This window comes from Chiloscyllium plagiosum, chromosome 1 (genome assembly GCF_004010195.1).
Source record: "Chiloscyllium plagiosum isolate BGI_BamShark_2017 chromosome 1, ASM401019v2, whole genome shotgun sequence".
NCBI classification, from domain to species: Eukaryota; Metazoa; Chordata; class Chondrichthyes; order Orectolobiformes; family Hemiscylliidae; genus Chiloscyllium; species Chiloscyllium plagiosum.
In genome coordinates, this window is record NC_057710.1 from 50058586 (window position 1) to 50076205 (window position 17620).

A 17620-nucleotide genomic window follows, 5' to 3' on the forward strand; every position below is an offset into this window, starting at 1 on the left:
TGTCACCATCTATTTCCCTGCAGTCTATATCTTCTATATCCTTTGCCACAATAAATACTGATGCAAAATATTCATTTAGTACCTCCCCCATTTTCTGTGGCTCCACACAAAGGCCGCCTTGCTGATCTTTGAGGGGCCCTATTCTCTCCCTAGTTACCCTTTTGTCCTTAATATATTTGTAAAAACCCTTTGGATTCTCCTCAATTCTATTTGCCAAAGTTATCTCATGTCCCCGTCATGATGTATATTTTAGTTTCACCATAGCAATCTAGTATGTAATTTATGTAGGTTTAAGTTCATCTTTATGATATTAGAATGATTTATCTAAAAATCTTCCATGATCTTCTTAAATTTGCTTTATGTGTACAAATCATTATTTTACAGCTTCAAACTTTAAGTTTTATCCATCAAACATAATTTTAAATGTGAAATGCCTAAATTCAGAGCTCTCCTTAAAATCCCAGTAGTTTTTACAATTCCTCCTGATTTAGTTTCTGCTGTATGCTAATGAGGTTCTTCGGAAAATTTGGCAAAATTCACTGATAGAAATAAAACATAGCTGTAATTTGCTGATGTTGCAGTTTCAGCAAAATCGCTTATGCAACTAAAGGTTATTTACAGTGCCTCACCGAAAAGGGTGAGGTACTGAAACATATCCACTCTCTCTGCCCCAAAGAATTAGATTTATATTTTTTGTTAACCAACTAATTCCTTGCTTTTGTCACATAGTAAAGTAATCTGACAAGGAAGCAGTTATCACTTTAATATTGCAATTACTGCAAATATCTTGATGGTTAAGATAAGTAAACCAACAACAGGTGTTGATTAGTCCTTCAGTTCCATTTTGACAGATATTAATTGTTTAATACTGCCCCTTTCAAATTTGCAGATCAGTCTGGGACATCGCCCTTATCTGCAAAAACTGTAACAAATCACACATCACTTTTTAAAACTTTAACTTTTAAATTATTCTATATGTTCCCACAGTGGAACAATGAACTGCAGTTCTCTAATATGAAATATTTTTCAGCCATATCAATATTTCCTTTAAAATTTCATTGTCGTGTTCACACAAATTTGTCAATACGCACTGCCTTTTTTTTTGTATATACATAATATTTACATGAAATAAGGTTTTCCGCAGGGCTGCACACTCCTGAAACTTAATGGGAATAATGATCCACAACAGTCAAAAATAACTAAAATAGATATCATGAAGGTACCAGTGTTGGACTAGGGTGGACAAAGTCAGAAGTCAAACGTCATCAGGTTATAGTCCCAACAGGTTTATTTGAAATCGCAAGCTTTTGGAGCGCTGCTCCTTCGCCAGCTGAAGTGGATATAGGATAGAAACTCGAAGAGGCAAAGAGAAAGGAATGAAGTTGGCCTTTGGATTTAAACACAAAATCAAAAATCAAATGACACCTTGATTTGACCCTACTCCATTCTCTTTTCCAACAAACTATACAGAATATTGAGCCTGGTCTGTTTCCATTTCCTCCTGGTTATAATCTACAGATAAATAGACACCAACACCTATACTTGTTTAAGCATCTTTAATGCAGTGAAATGTTCCAATTGTCAAACAAAATTTGCCATTGATCCTCAGGAGATACTGGGGTCAAGCAATTCGAAGTTAAGTGGAGGAAGTGGAAGGGGAGACATTAAGCTCATATACACACATGGAAAAACAATCCTGTTCCTTCATTATGTCATTGTGGACCTGCAAGCCTGTTTCTCTCAAATACCCATAAATTTCCCTTTAAAAACAAACTATCGCCACTTCCACTATGCTCATAAATAGGTCATTACTACTTGCTGCATTAAAAGAGCTCTTTCTCACATCCACCCTCTTTATATTTTACCCAAAGCATAAGAAGTGTGTCCTGGATCTGCTGCATCAGCCAATGGGAACAGTTTTCACAAACGTTTACTCTTTCCCAAACCTTAAGTTATTGTTCCCTAGCCATTGTACATTCAGCCAAAGGGAACAGTTTTCTTTTGTCTTCCCTAGTTGAATACCTTAGCTAATGCACCTCCATCAGACTTCCCCCAATCTGTCTTGTTCCAAGTAGAACAGCCCCAACTTGTCCACTCCAAATTTGCTGCGAAAATCCTTCATCTTTGAAATATTTTCTTAAACCTACTCAGTATCTTCTCAAAGATCCTCCCATTTTCCTCAAGTTTGGTGATTAGAATATGATGCAATACTCTAGATGAGGCCTAACTAGGCATTTATAGAAGTTCAGTGTAACCTTATTATTTTTATACTCAATGCATCTATTTATAAAGCCGATGACCCCATATGCTTTGCTCAGTACACTCATAATTTGTCCTGCCACAACAATATTTATGCAGATGGATCTCTCATCTTCTGTCCTAGCATCCTGCTTGAACATGTGCCATTAAGTTTACATTGCCTCTCCTGATCGCTTTTGACAAAGTGTGTTATCTTACACTTCTTTGTATTAAAATTCATCTCCCAGTTGTGCCTAGTTAACCGATTAATGTCTTGTTGAGTTGATTGGTGTTGTCTCTCTGTCAGTCGTATCAAGTATAACAGAGGAAAATTTTACATTTTACTTTATTCCAATGTTTGAGTCATTTTTATATCTCAAAAAATGCTGTGGTGCTTAGTCAAGTTCTTTTTAAAAAGTCCCTGAAGACAATATTCCATAGTATTCCCTTCATCAACCTTCTCTGTTACTTCATCAAAATAATTCAATTGGATAAGTCAAATACCAACTGCCTTTTAACTCAAACCTGTCCTTAAAATTAACTCAAATCTCTTCAGGTAACTATTGTTCTTTGCCTTGATTTTTGGCTCTAAAATTCTAATTACCTATGTTCAACTAATCAGCCTATAGGTGCAACATATATACATACATTCTTTATTGAATTAATACTAATCTCTAATCCACTTGCTACTGCTTCATTTTGAAGTAAAATTGGATGTTTATGCTGAACCCTTCTACTATTTTCATTTACAAACTTGAAACTTGAAATACAAGCCAGCTGGACCAGGTAAGGATAGTCATTCTTTCCAGTACATCCTACTTAACAATTTTTTAACCCATCCATTACATCTACCATTTTCACATCTCCCAATGTTTTACTAGCAAAGGTTTCACTCAGTAGTCTAGCCTTGCCCAAGCGCAAGTCACCCATTTTGTCTTTCAGACAAAAGTGTAGATTTTAAGAAGCTTCTTAAAAAACACAGAGTTGGAGAGGTATAGAAAACTCATTTCTGAACTTAGGGCATTAACCATTGAAAGCATTGCCACAATTGTCAGAGAATCTCTCTCTTGATGTCTGGAACTATACAAATGAGTTGAAGAAACTGGAATACAACTATTTCAAAATACATGGGCAAGATAACTGCTGAACAACAGACATTTGGGAGCTGGGAACATCTCGAGGTCCAGTGTTTTACTTAATTTCAGTCCATGCTCCTTTGGAAATGTTTGAGGAGAAAGTGAGGTCTGCAGATGCTGGAGATCAGAGCTGAAAATGTGTTGCTGGAAAAGCGCAGCAGGTCAGGCAGCATCCAGGGAACAGGAGAATCGACGTTTCGGGCATAAGCCCTTCTTCATTTCCTTTGGAAATGTGACAGGAAGCATCATTTTTCTTCCTACAGAATTTCAAAAACTGTATGACATTTAAGTCGTCATTGGACAAGCATATGGACGTACATGGAATAATGTAGGTTAGATGGACTTCAGATTGGTATGACAGGTCGGCGCAACATCGAGGGCCGAAGGGCCTGTACTGCGCTGTAATGTTCTATGTTCCATGTTCTACAATACCAAGGACTTGCCTTTCAATATCAGTAGTAAGTTTTGAAACAGTTAAATAACTTGCAGGATCTCAGTGGTAAGTGATGAGCCTCACCCAGTCATTTTATTTTAAGTATCCCATTAGATTCTGGCATGTGTCCTCAGTGAATGTATCCACAATCTGGTACTACTTTCAAAAGTGTCTGCTTGAGGGCAAAGCAGGGACAGCAAGCAGTTGGAGCTCTAGTACACTGTTATCGACAGCTTTCCTATTGACACAACTGCTTGAAAAATTGTGTTTAAGATCTGAGCTATTCCTCTCACTAAATAATATTCTTTTTGACTAACATTAACATATTGGTGTTTTGACACCTTCAATAGTCTGACTACCAGAATTCAGCTTATAGAATTGACCATTCTTCTGACAGCCACATCAACATTTGCAGATTTTTTAATGCATTTTATATAAGATCGAATTTTCCTTTAGTTTTTACCCTCCTATCTCTCCTGAAGATGTCTGCAATTGCTGTACATGTGGTCTCACTAGTGTTCTTGACTGCATCACCCAGTTGCCATTTTTCACTTCAACACAACATAAGCCAGAGACATATTCAATTCTGCAGAGCATTACAGACCAGCCAGCCACTGTCTTCATTCAAAATCATTATTTAGCAATTTTAACTAGGCCAGGGGAGGAAAGTTAAAATGAATTCAATGCAATAATCACACAAATTTCACTTGAGTAATTTTCATAGACCTGATATTTTAAGTACAGGAGATACTGTTGGTCAATGAGACCCCAGCGCAATGTTTATCTACAAGTAAGCAGTTAGTAGTGCAAACATAGCTTGATTCACCATCTAAATGGGGGATAATGAAGCTAATTTCATCACCATTACCATATTTTGCCTGGAATCAGCTACTCAGGCAGAACATAGACACAACTTGTGTCCCTCTTGAATTATGTTGCTCTGTTTCACCCTGGGCAATATACATCTTTCAATTGGATTGCCGGGAAACTAAAATATTGCAATTTAACATGATAACAGAGAATGTAATTTACATCATATAATACAATTAATTCAAAGGCAAGGAACTTAGCATATGTAGAAATATCTTGGGTATTTATAAATAACATGATTAATATTATTGTCAGCATAATTTTAATATCATAAATTACATTTCAGTGTCTGCTTATGTCTTACTATTGTGACTTGTGGTTTAATTATAGATAATACTCCTTCAATGTCATTCCTCCAACTGCAGTATTCCAAGCTCAGTAAAAGTAGGGACAAAAATCTCATTCCACAACAGTGAATTGACAATATTGTATTTAAAGAATAGATGCAAGCCATTGGACCCAATGGTACTATTGTTTGTGCTTTTCATCCATCTTCTATCAAATCATATCTAAGTTAAAAATCACACAATTCCAGGTTATGGTCCAACAGGTTTATTTGGAAGTACAAGCTTTTAGAGTGTTGCTCCTTCATCAGAAAGCAGAGAACAGCAACCAAAGTTCAGTTTTCTATTTTGTAGCCATTTACTATTCATTCAGCTTCTTGAAATGAACACTACATAATTTAACCATAGCCAGGAGTCTATTGTGTAGAATCTAAATGAAGATCTATTGAGAATCCAAATGGATTACTTTCTACTACCTAGCCTTGCCCTTTCTTTTTGTGACTTCTTCAAAGAATTTAGTTGGCTTAGCATTAACCTTCCTTTTTGAAATCCATGCTCACTGCTCTATTAGGTTTTGGTTTCTCGATATTTTTCATTATCCTTTCTACCATCAACATTAAACTAATGATCTCTATTTCAGTGGACTTGTTCTAACTCCTTTCCGTTAGCTGACTGCCAGTCCTTTGGCACCAGTCCCTTTCTGAGTGCTTGTAATAATTTCCAAGTTAAATACTGAGGAAAAGTAATTATATAATGTTCCAGCTTTTTTGCTGTCATTACTTCTGAATTTATCATGTATGTCAGTCAAAGATCATTTCCCTAACCTGATCCTTTTTTGATCATTTATATGGATGGATAAAATTTTACAACATTTTAAAATTTTCATCATTTAGTTTTGTACTTCTGCTTTGTTTTCTGAGATTTTTGTACTGTTTTCCCTATGTTTTCGTGTCCTCATCTTTCCCTATCTTTTGTTAAAGATGTACTGCATACATTCTTTCTTTACTTTTGATTTTTCTTCTATTTCTTTGGTCAGCCATGATGTGTCATCACTGATTAGTTTGTTCTAGCTTTTTGGTGGCAATGCATTTCTGTTGAACTTTATTGATCATCATTTTAAATGTTTCAACCTGCTGTTCTGTTATTTTGTCAGCATTTTTTTCCCTGCTTTATTTTCAGTCATTTATTCTCAAGCAGAAAATCTGCTTGGCCTGAATTTTACAGACCACCCACAAGCAGGAAAACATATGGATGAATTTGTAAAAGAGAATGCTGTGCTGTGGCCCACCTGACCTGACATGATTGTAGGTGTGGTGGGGAAAGTGTTTTGTGTGCTGCCTAAGGGCAAATTAAGGGCAACATCCTGCCACTGTTCTAATTTAATATAGACAACAGTATCAGGGGTAGGCTTTCAGCCCTTCAAGACTTCTGTACCATTCAATATGATCATTGCTGTTCCAACTCAGTACTGTGTTTCCACTTTCTCCTAATGCCTTTTCATCCCCTTAGCCCTAAGAACTATATCTATTTTCTTTCTTAAAAATATTCAGTGTTTTTGCCTCAATCACTGTCTGTAGTACAGAATTCCACAAGCTCACCACTCTCTGGTGACAAAATCTTTCTTCATTTCAGTCCTGAATGGCCTACCCAATATCCTTGAATAGAACCCTGGTTCTGGACTCCCTGGTCACCAGGACCATCCTTCTTCCCTTTACCTTGTTTAGTCCTGTTAGAATTTTATCAGTTTCTATGCGATCAACTCCTCATTGTTCGAACTGACCCAGTCTCTCTTCGTATCATTCTTCCATGTCAGAAATTAGCAGGAGAGGCGGGTTTCACTAAGCAGGCTACCAGTCAGTGAAGAGGGAGGTTGCACCTTCCTTAATCCTTGTGCCAATATGTACATCCCCCCATCACCACAGTTTTGCTCTCCACATTCTCCTCTCTGCCTTCTCTGTCCAACGTGACCCATCTCAACATATCCTGTCTGACCTGCCAATCTGTTTGAGGTGAGATCCCATACTTACATATTCTTTGAGTCATCATGGTTCCTCTTCCTCCCAGGCTATGTGCAACTGCACAGGTCACTGATCCTGCTGTGGTGCAGAATTAATGTCCTCCAACTGACATCCTCCTGAAAATAGACGGATGTTTCTCCTCATGATAATGAAGGACTACTGCCCATAAAGTTGAAGTGAGGAGAGCTGGCCAAGCAGAGGAAGGCTTGCCGCTGAAATTCATGCTGTTATTGGGGGAGCCAACATACAAAGTATAATCCAAATCCTTTTCTCCAATTTGTTACTTGATGTTTAAGAAGGAACTTAAGTAACACAGTCCTAAAGTTAAACATCCTTGCACTATGATCACTATTACCTAGATACTCTGCTATAATTACTTCTCTTACTTGATCTGTTTCATCTGAACATATAAACAAGGAGCAAGAGTAACCCACTCAGACCTTCGAGCCTGCTTTGTCATGCAATAAGATGGTCATGCTGATCACTTCTTTTCCCTAGGGATATGAGTACTCCCTCTTTTGTTGGACTTTTTACTTACTAATTAAGCAAAGAATTCCAAATACATTGCAGAAATTCCATTCCCACTACCCTTGTCTTGTGACTTTTTTTAAAACCGGTTTGTTCAGTGATAACAAAAATTTCCTTTGATAACAACTGTATACACTTTGCTCAATTGGAATATTTTGGTTACAAATTTCGTCTTCCACCTTCTTTATTAAATACCACTATTAAATGGCCATTAGTGGAGCCCTAGAATGTAATCAATCCCTTGACTTTTATTTCAATCTATATGGACTCTATTTTGAATCTGCTGTTAGTTAGGTGCAATGTTTTTCAACTGTCAACTATCCACCTCCCCCTTTCTTGCCTAACTTTTCTGTTCATGGTACAATCCATCATATTTTGTTGCCACTTCTGTTTTATGCAGTCATGTTTCAGTTATTACATCTACATTCCGATATTGCAACTGGTTCCTCATGGCGGATTTATTGCCTTAAAGTATTTTCACCAAATTCCACCCCAGCTGCAAATATTTGGGGTTTAAACTTAGCTAAATGATATTGATAATGGAAGGGGTTTTCAATATCTGACCTACTGCTGAATCAGGCAATTGAATTCAATTTAAATTGTCATTTTAAAGGGAGAAGTATATGGTGTATTCATGCCGATATTTTTTGTTCACAGATTTATTGGGGTGGAGATGCTATGGAAGGGTGTAATTCTTTTCATAGAATCTCCACAGGTCATTCAGCCCATTGGGTCTACACCAACCTTCCAAAGAGCATCCCACCAAACCAATCCCTTCTACCCTATCTCTATAACCCTGCATTTCCCATGGCTAAGCCACCTGGTCTGCACACCTCTGGACTCGATGGGCAATTTAGCACAGCCAATCCACCTAACCTGCACATCTTTGGACTGTGGGAAGAAACTGGATCATCTGGAAGAAACCCACACAAACACAGGGAGAATGTAAGAGAAAGTGAGGACTGCGATGCTGGAGATCAGAGTCGAAAGTGTGGTGCTGGAAAAGCACAGCGGGTCATGCAGCATCCAAGGAACAGGAGAATCAATGTTTCAGGCATAAGGCATTCATCAGATGAAGGGCTTATGCCCAAAACGTTGATTCTCCCACTCCTCGGCTGTTGCCTGACTGCTTGTTTTTCCAGCATCACACCTCATGACTCTCATCTCCAGTCCTCACTTTCTCCTAATTGAGGTCTACCTTGAAGAAGTTTTCCTCCTCTTTCTACAAGGATCTCAGTGAGTCTCTCTCTCCCTCTCTCACTGCACCCTCTAGGTGATCTCCAATCCTGATGAAGGGCCTATGTCTGAAATGTCGATTCTCCTACTCCTCGGATGCTGCCTCACCTGCTGTGTTTTTCCAGCCCCACACTCTCAACAGGGAGAATGTGAAAACTCCACATAGATAGTTGCTGAGGCTAGAATAGAACCCAGGTCTGGAATCAAACCTGGGTCTGGAATCCAACCAACATCCAGAATTAAACCCAGATTTCGCGCACTGTGAGGTAGTGATGCTAACCACTGAGCAACCGTGCCATACCAAAGAATTCCTCGAGTATGCAGACAAATGGCTATCTCTAATCATATTCTGCTACTGTCTCTGCCAGTAGTTCAACTCCCAACAGTACTTGCGTCAATCACTCCTCGTCACCAATTAGGTTTATAATGTAAATAGAATAGCCAATGGAATTAACAAAGAAATTCCTGTCATAAGTGGAACAAAAGCTATTCAGTATTCCTGTTTGATCTCCTGTTCAAAAATTAAAATGAATTATTAATTTCAAAAATCAATACATATTTCACATCACAACTAGCCCTGTTAAATAAATAATTTGAGTCTGTCCGTCACCTGCAGAAGATACAAGGCTGAACTGTTTCCTCGTTTCTTCAGCTAACAATACCAAGTTGACAATTCCACATGACTTTCACTGATGCTCTGATTATCAAAAAAAACAAGTATCCTGCCAATTTAGCTCAATCTGTATGACATTAAGAAGCATCTGAGTACACTGGACGCTGTCAGAGCTATGATAAAATTTCAACTGCATTACTGAAAACCTGCAGAGCAGAACTAGTCAATCCCTGGGCCAAGTTATTTCAGTGCAGTTATAACTAGTACATAGACCCATAATTTCCCAACCAGCTGTTCCTGCAACTGTCATTCCACAATAGAAATAAATGATAGGGAATCGGTCTTGTCATATCACTATCTCTGTGCCATCTTTATTGCAAAATGCATGCATCATATTGAAGGACAATAGCATACGGTCTGATGACAATTTTGGGAGAAGAATTAAAACACAACCAGCACAAAGCAAATAATAAAGCATAAACATAATATGTTGGAAGCAAAGGAATATCAATCAGTAAAGGGGCTTTGCTACTCACTCTGAAAATACTTCTGATTTGAAGGAAATGCTACTCTCATAAGCACTTTTAACCTCATGCCAAGCAAATTGCATCCCTTATCAGTGTATGCAATAATGTTAACTTGAGCCTTACGCAATTCTAATAGGAGGAAATGAAAGCAAAACAGTTGGGCTGACTACAGCTTCCCAGTAAGTAATTGAACTGAGAATCATAGATTTTCCAGCTTCTACGGATAGACTGACAGTCCAGCTCCTCAGTTATAAGATAGAGGGAGTAATTAGTCTGTAGGAGGGAAGGCAGTGTGTAATTCCAGAGTTTGTTCTGTTTCTGAGTAAGCTTGGTGTTTTGAATGGGTGCACAGGAAGCAGCAAATCGAATGACTTCCCAAGCAAATCCACCAAAGGGAAATCAGCCGATCAGTCAGCCGTGGCAATAAGACTGCGCACTCAATTATGACTCCTGCTTACAAATTGCACTCTCCAACTGTGACCCATACTCAGATGCCAACAACTCTTGCTTCACTATAGAGACAGAGCTGGAAGGAGCTGGACAAAATGGGTCTGAATGGAACAGATTTCAAACCATTTTCAAGCATATCATCCACCTGGTAAGGGAGCAGTGTTGAGCCCACAATTGATTGGTGACTTTATATTGGGAGTTGAATCTGGTGTTGCATCTGTGACTCAGTCTTTGCTTGTCTTGAAATCTATCAATCAAGATGGAATAATCAAGTTGGGCACATTTTCAGCAGCAGCTTATTAGTTAGCGAGAAAATACTGTTGTAGTAAGGTCATATAATTACTATTGGGCATTGAGGTTGCTGGAAAATATCACTAATATTTAAAAGGTTACATGATCATTAGGTGTCAATTAGATTTTTTGACAAAAAGATCATGTGATTCTAATGTTTAGTGAGATTGCTTAAAAAGGATATACACTAGATTTTATTGCATGGATTATAAATTTTGAATTAATTAATTCAAAAAGGGCATTAATTCTAAAACTTCACCCTTTAGTCAAAATTAGATTTCATGAGGGTTAATCAGAAGCAGATTGGCATGTATTATGATCGTTAATTACAGAAAAACATTTCCCTTATTAAGATAACAAAAACTGAAACACTTTTGCACTAAGTACAAGACATTCCTGAATAGTGGAACAACTGAAAATGTTGATCCAAGAATACTTTTACTACAACTGTAGCAGAGAGCTTTTGTCTTTTAGAAACAAAGTATTTGTATTTTTAATGTCATCAAGTCATAATGTTTTTACAGCATGGAAGTAGGCCATTCAGCCCATTGTCTCTGTGCTGTTCATCTATTCTATGATGTTTCAAATATTCAGATAAATATTTCTTCAGAGTCTTGAGAGTTTCTGCCCGTACCATTCTATTAAGCAGTGAGTTCCCGATACCCATAGCCATCTGGGTGAAAAAAAAATGTTTCCCTCAAATCTCCTCTAAGCCTCTGGCTCCTTAGGTGACTTTGCAGAGAATGTAAAGGATACCATAAAATTACAAAAGATTATTGATAGACTAAGTGGATGGACAAAACCTAGGCAGATGGAATTCAATGTGAGTAACTGTGAGGTTGTCCATGTTGGACTGAAGAACAATTGATCAGTTTATTTTCCAGGTGGTATGCAGTTAAATCCAGCGGATGCCTAAAGAGATCTTTAAAATTTCATGAACAGGTCCAGAAAATAATCAAGAAAGCTCATGGAGTGCTGGCATTTATATTTAGAGGACTGGAGTACAAGAACGCAGAAGGATATATTGGCCTTGGAGGGAGTACAACGTAGGTTTACAAGAATGATACCTAGACCAAGGGTTAAATAATAAATTATACAAATTAGGCCTGTTTGCTTTAGAATTTAGAAGGTTAAGGGATAATCTGATCAAAGTCTTCAAAATATTAACAGGAAAACGCAGGGTAGATAAACTATTTCCAATGGTTGGCGATTCTTGAACTAGGGGACATGATCTGAGAATTAGGCCCAGACCATTCAGGAGAGATGTTAGGAAGCACTTTTGCACACAAAGGCTCTTAGATGTTTGGAACACTCTTCCACAATTGGCAGTGGATGCAGGATCAGTTGTTAATTTTAAACCTGAGATAGATAATTTTTTGTTAAACAAACGTATTAAGGAATATGAGTCAAAGGCAGCTATGTGGGGTCAGCCCTGATCTTTTTGAATGATGGTGCAGGCTTGGGAGGCTGAATGGGCTATTCCTGTCCCTATGTTGCTAAACTTAAAACTATGCCCCAATTTCTGACCCCTCTCCAAAGGAATTGTGTAAACTTAGCTTTTGTTGTTTTAATGCCATGACTATGTAAAGGAGTCACAGCAGATTTTCAGAGCAAGAATAGCAGTGTTTCTTTGTTTCCACCTTTGGACCCATTCTTCTTGGGATGCACTAATCATGCTGATAGTATCTTAAAATATTGATGCATTTTGGACTGCATATTTCTTCTGTGATAACTGTTAAGAAAATACAAATGCTTCTTACTGAAGAAAGTATATGCCAGAAGAAGATAATAGTGGATCAAAATAATGTCCATTTGATATTTGCACTGGAAGTGATAATAGATTTTTCCACCTGATGGTGGCATAACCAGAAAACTATCAAAGCTATTTGTTATAAATAAAGGACTTACTCTCAGATCAATAATGAATAAATAAACAAATGTGTTGTTATGACCCACACCTTCTTGTCCTGTACCGCATACTCCCTTGGGTATTGACAATTAAACTACTACATATTCCATGTAACATTATTAACACTGTGGCTTATGAATACAGCACCATGATATAATGTTGTGCTCTTTATTCCCTGCATAATATTGATTAGAATATCTGTATTAACCTTAATAAAATGTTATGGATTAAAGAGAATATATTCTGCTAAATGACCCTGTGCACTCTTCTTTTTTACAGTTACATGTTACATTGTGTATTGCAGAAAAATCTCTATTTTTGTGAGTCCTCAGGTTTCACAGAACATCTGTAATTACAAAAATTAACCCACAAATCTTTATGTATATTCAAAAGGCTGTTGCTGGAACCTGATTATTATCTGACTCTTTGCTTTGAAGGAGGTTTTTCATGGTAGACTGGTTAGCAAGGTTAAATCATACAGAATAGAGAGAGAATTAGTCATTTGGATACAGAACTGACTTAAAGGTAGAAGGCAGAGGGTGGTGGTGGAAGGTTGCTTTTCAGATTGGAGACCTGTGACCAGTGGAGTGCGACAAGGATTGGTGCTGGGTTCACTGCTTTTGTCATTTATAAGAATGATTTGTATGTGAACATAGGCGGTAAGGTTAGTAAATTTGCAGATGACAACAAAGTTGGAGGTGTAGTGGGTAACGAAGTTTACCTCAGAGTACAACAGGATCTTGATCAGATGGGCCAATGGGCTGAGAAGTAGCAAGTGGAGTTTAATTTAGATAAATGTGAGGTGTTGCATTTTGGAAAGGCAAATCAGGGCAGGACTTATACACTTAATGCTAAGGTCCTGGAGAGTGTTGCTGAACAAATAGACTTTTGAGTACAAGTTTATAGCTCCTTGAAAGTGTAATCACAGATAGATAGGATAATGAAGAAGACTTTTGTAATTTTGCCAACATTTGTCAGTGCATTGAGTATGGGAGTTGGGATGTTATGTTATGGCTGTACAGGATATTGGTTAGGTCACGGTTGGAATACTGCATTCAGTTGCGATCTCTCTGCCATCAAGAAGATGTTGTGAAACTTGAAAGAGTTCAGGAAAGCTTTACAAGCATGTTGCCAATGTTGGAGGGTTTGGCCTAGCGGGAGAGGCTGAATAGACTGGGGCTATTTTTGATGGAACATCAGAGGCTGAGGGGTGACCTTATCGAGGTTTATAAAACCATGGGGGGCATGGATAGGGTGAATAGACAAGGTCTTTTCCCACGGTGGAGGAGTCCAAAACCAAACGGCAAAGGTTTAAGGTGACAGGGAAAGATTAAATAGAGTACATTCTGCTAAATGACCCTGTGTTATATATTTTTTTACAATCACTTGTTACAGTGTGTCTAAGAAGCAACGTTTTCACACAGAGAGTGGTGCATATATGGAATAAGTTGTCAGAGGAAGTGATGGCGACCGGTACAATTACAACATTTAAAAGGCGTCTCGATGGGTATAACGAATAGGAAAGGTTTAAAGGGATATGAGCTGGCAAATGGGACTAAATCAGTTTAGGATATATAGTCAGCATGGACGAGCTGGACCTAAGGATCTCTGTGACAGTATGACTCTAAATAACAGCAAGACTTTTCTTGATCATTGTTGGTTTTAATTATTCTACCACTGGTGTCCACACCTTCAGCTGCCTCCACCCAAGCATTTGGAATCCTCTCCCAGAACTTCTCCACCTCTTTTTCCTCTTGTAAGACACTCTTTTAAATCTCTCTCTTTAACAAAACATTCAACTTGTCATGTGACTTGGGACGTTTCAGTGTGTTAAATATTTCAAGTCATTTCAAGTTATTGTTGCTGATGTAGGATTTTGAAATCAAACTTAGTTTTAAGTGTAACACTTGAGCTCCAACTAAACATGAGACCACCCCGAGGTGTTATTAGACAAGGTTTACAATTTATTAAGTTATCAAAACAAGTACAAGAGAAATTACACAGAACCAAAACTGGAGTCAGCCACTCCACAATAGAATAATGATCCTCATTGGCTGTGTTGCTGTATCTTCTTCTATCTTCTTTCTCTTATGTCCTCTTCTCCCTTCACACACTACTACTGAAAGGTCGGTCTTATTAACCTTTTTCAAACCACATTGAGTAGCTTATTTGGAGAACATTGATTGGTCCAGACATTGCATGTTTTAATTCTGAATTGGCGGGATGATGCACATCCAGGTCATGATCAGTTCATGGTCAGTCTTGCATTAGCTGGGTAGTGAATGACTAATTTCTGATTGGATTCCTAAAAATTATCTTTGTCATTTTGGTATTATCACTTCTTAGTATCCTGATTAATAATTTCACATATCAATCTGCCAATTATTAACAGCTTGTTGCTCTTAATTTACCTTTTTTGCAGATTTGGACCAAAATAAGATGGCGCCAGTAAATCATAGAATCATAGAATCCCTATTGTGCAGAAAGAGACCATTTGGCCCAACTGAGTTGTTCTGCCTCTCTGAGCAGCATCCCACCCTATTCCCTTAACATGTGCATTTGCCATGACTAACTGACCTAGACTGCACATTCCTGGGCACTATGAAGTAATTTACCATGGTCAACCCACCTAACATGCACATCTTTGGACTAAAGATATATATTTGTCTGCTAGATGTATGTAGTGTCCAGGAATTAATGTAGCATTCAAAATGTTCTAAATTATGCATTCAGAAAGATCAAGACTCACCATTGAACCTAATTTTAAAGTTTCATTTAGATATCTGCTCACATACATATAGATAGGTCTGTTACATACTTTGTTACAAAATAAGCCATTTTAAAACACAAGCTATGTCTTTCAGTAAAAGGTTTGCTCACTACAAAAGCCTAAGTTCACGTTACCCTGAGCCATAAAATTAGGAAACCATAAACCTTACTTTTGTTAGAGATCACTTAGAGAAAGCTTCCTTAGAGAAATTGTTTAACAATTAGCCATGCACACAGAATATAATCACTTGCTTAATCGAGTTAAAATTATTAATTATTTCAAAAGACTCAATCCTGCATTGCTGTATAACTAGGATTACCAAAAGCTCAAGGCAGCTACATTTTAACCTTCCAATTGCAGAATGCAAATTTTCACTTTCGGAACTCAGATAAATTAATATTCTGAATAGCATTAACATGGAATTTCAAAGGGAGTAAAAATATCTTATCTTAAATCCGGATGTTTATGAAAAAGTAGCAATTATACCATATTTTCTGCAGGTTTTTTCTAATTGTTTTACTTAATGTCCTGACTTCTGTTACTGGAGCACATCCCAATATCACATTCCAGTGTTCATTTTCACATGAACAGTTAGTCAGAATTTTAATCATTGCAGGTGTCATCAAAGGTGAGTTCTTAAACAAAAAAAAGATTCATTTATGCTTGCTCTTAGGGCACAGACATAATTGAGAGTCGCCCAGGATGCCTGGTATAACATTTAGAAAGAAAGTCTTGCATTCACACAATGCCTGTTCACATGTGATGAAGCCATGCTGAAGCATTTCAAAGAATTGAATTACAGTGACTGCCATAATGTTAAGTGTGCCCATTATTTCATACTTAGCTAAATCCCAAAAAAGAACAATAATGGTCAGCTTTTGGTATTTTTTTCTTCTTGAGATGTGGCAACATTGATGAGGTCCTATTTATTGTCCATCTGTACTTGCCTGAAGAAATAGTGGTCCACTGCCTTCCTGACCTTTGTAGGCAATTGGTTTGCACTTAATGTTCAGCCATATCAGAAGACATTGAGAGTTAATGAACCAGTGGAAGGCTGTAATTATGGAGCATTTAAAGGGGTAATGTAGCAGATTTCAAAGTTCTTGAACAGTATATATTTTTCAGTTTTTATAAAAAAAAAGTTCAATTTACATTTTTCTTATGTCAATTCACAAATATTCAAATCTACTGAATTCAAATTTTCACTCTTGTGGTATTTGAACAATTGACCTCTGGAAATAATTTAGTACCAGAACCATAGCATGAATGTGAGAAGAATGGCTCATTTGCCAGGATATTAGAAGATTAAGATATTAAGTACGGGCTGGCACCATTTGCACTGCAGCATAATACAGTCCTATGCTGAAGTGCCAGGCGAAGATTATATATCCAAATCCAGGAATGAGAATTGGAAGCAAGAATGCTGACGATTGAATTAAAATGACATATGGTCCAACTGAGAAAATCTAACTCAGCAAGATCGGAAATCAGACCTATAGCACTTTTAATTGGAAGGCTTCATTCTACATTGAAGCATGTACTTCCTATTGAATAATGAAACCATTATGTTACATTTCCACGTTTATCTACAAATGTTATGGCAATCCAGAAAGGACTTAGAACCTAGTATTTAGATTCCATCTTTGTTAAATCAGGGATGACATTAGAAGTTGTTTGAATGGAAATGGTATGCAATGTCCTTCCTGGTTTGTGGTAATCATGTGACCTATGCTATGAGGCAGATTCACTGTAGATAGTCATCTTATAAGAAGTTCCTGTGACGACAGAAACCAAACAAATATTGTGCTCATTTAATTCATAATACTAAGTAAACTGTAGAGCTGAGATGGACTTTAAGGGAAAGCCACAGAAAAGGAAAAGCAACAAAAAAGCAAGGCTGCAGCTAATTCACTGGATGAGTCACAGTTTGGGTGTAAACCTTTCTCTCCCAGCTCCGGTCAAAATGAAAGGTGATATGAGAAGCAAATGGCCATATTTTCCACTCATAATGGCAAAACACGAAAATTACACATTTAACCCACAAACCAAAGGGGTAGCCATGGGCACACATATGGGCCCCAGCTATGCCTGTCTCTTTGTTGGCTACGTACAGCAGTTGATCTTCCATAATTACACCGGCACCACTCCCCAACTCTCCTTCCGCTACATTGATGACTGCATTGGCGCCACCTCATGCTCCCGCGAGAAGGTTGAGCAATTCATCAACTTCACCAACACATTCCACCCTGACCTTAAATTTACCTGGACCATCTCTGACACCTCCCTCCCCTTCCTGGACCGCTCCATCTCTATTAAT

The 17620-nt window shown here is 37.7% G+C and overlaps 1 protein-coding gene across 6 annotated transcripts in view; it reads left to right on the forward strand.

The window, feature by feature from the left end:
- celf4 (CUGBP, Elav-like family member 4) overlaps positions 1-17620 on the forward strand; it is a 1180733-nt gene that overhangs the window by 312172 nt on the left and 850941 nt on the right. Inside the window, exon 1 of one of the 6 annotated variants that reach the window (XM_043685253.1) lies at positions 10416-10481. The exons of the other annotated variants lie outside the window; for them this stretch is intronic. The gene's annotated coding sequence lies outside the window, so the exon portion shown is untranslated. Of the gene's footprint in view, positions 1-10415; positions 10482-17620 lie in introns of those variants that run through there. 6 annotated transcript variants of the gene reach the window in all.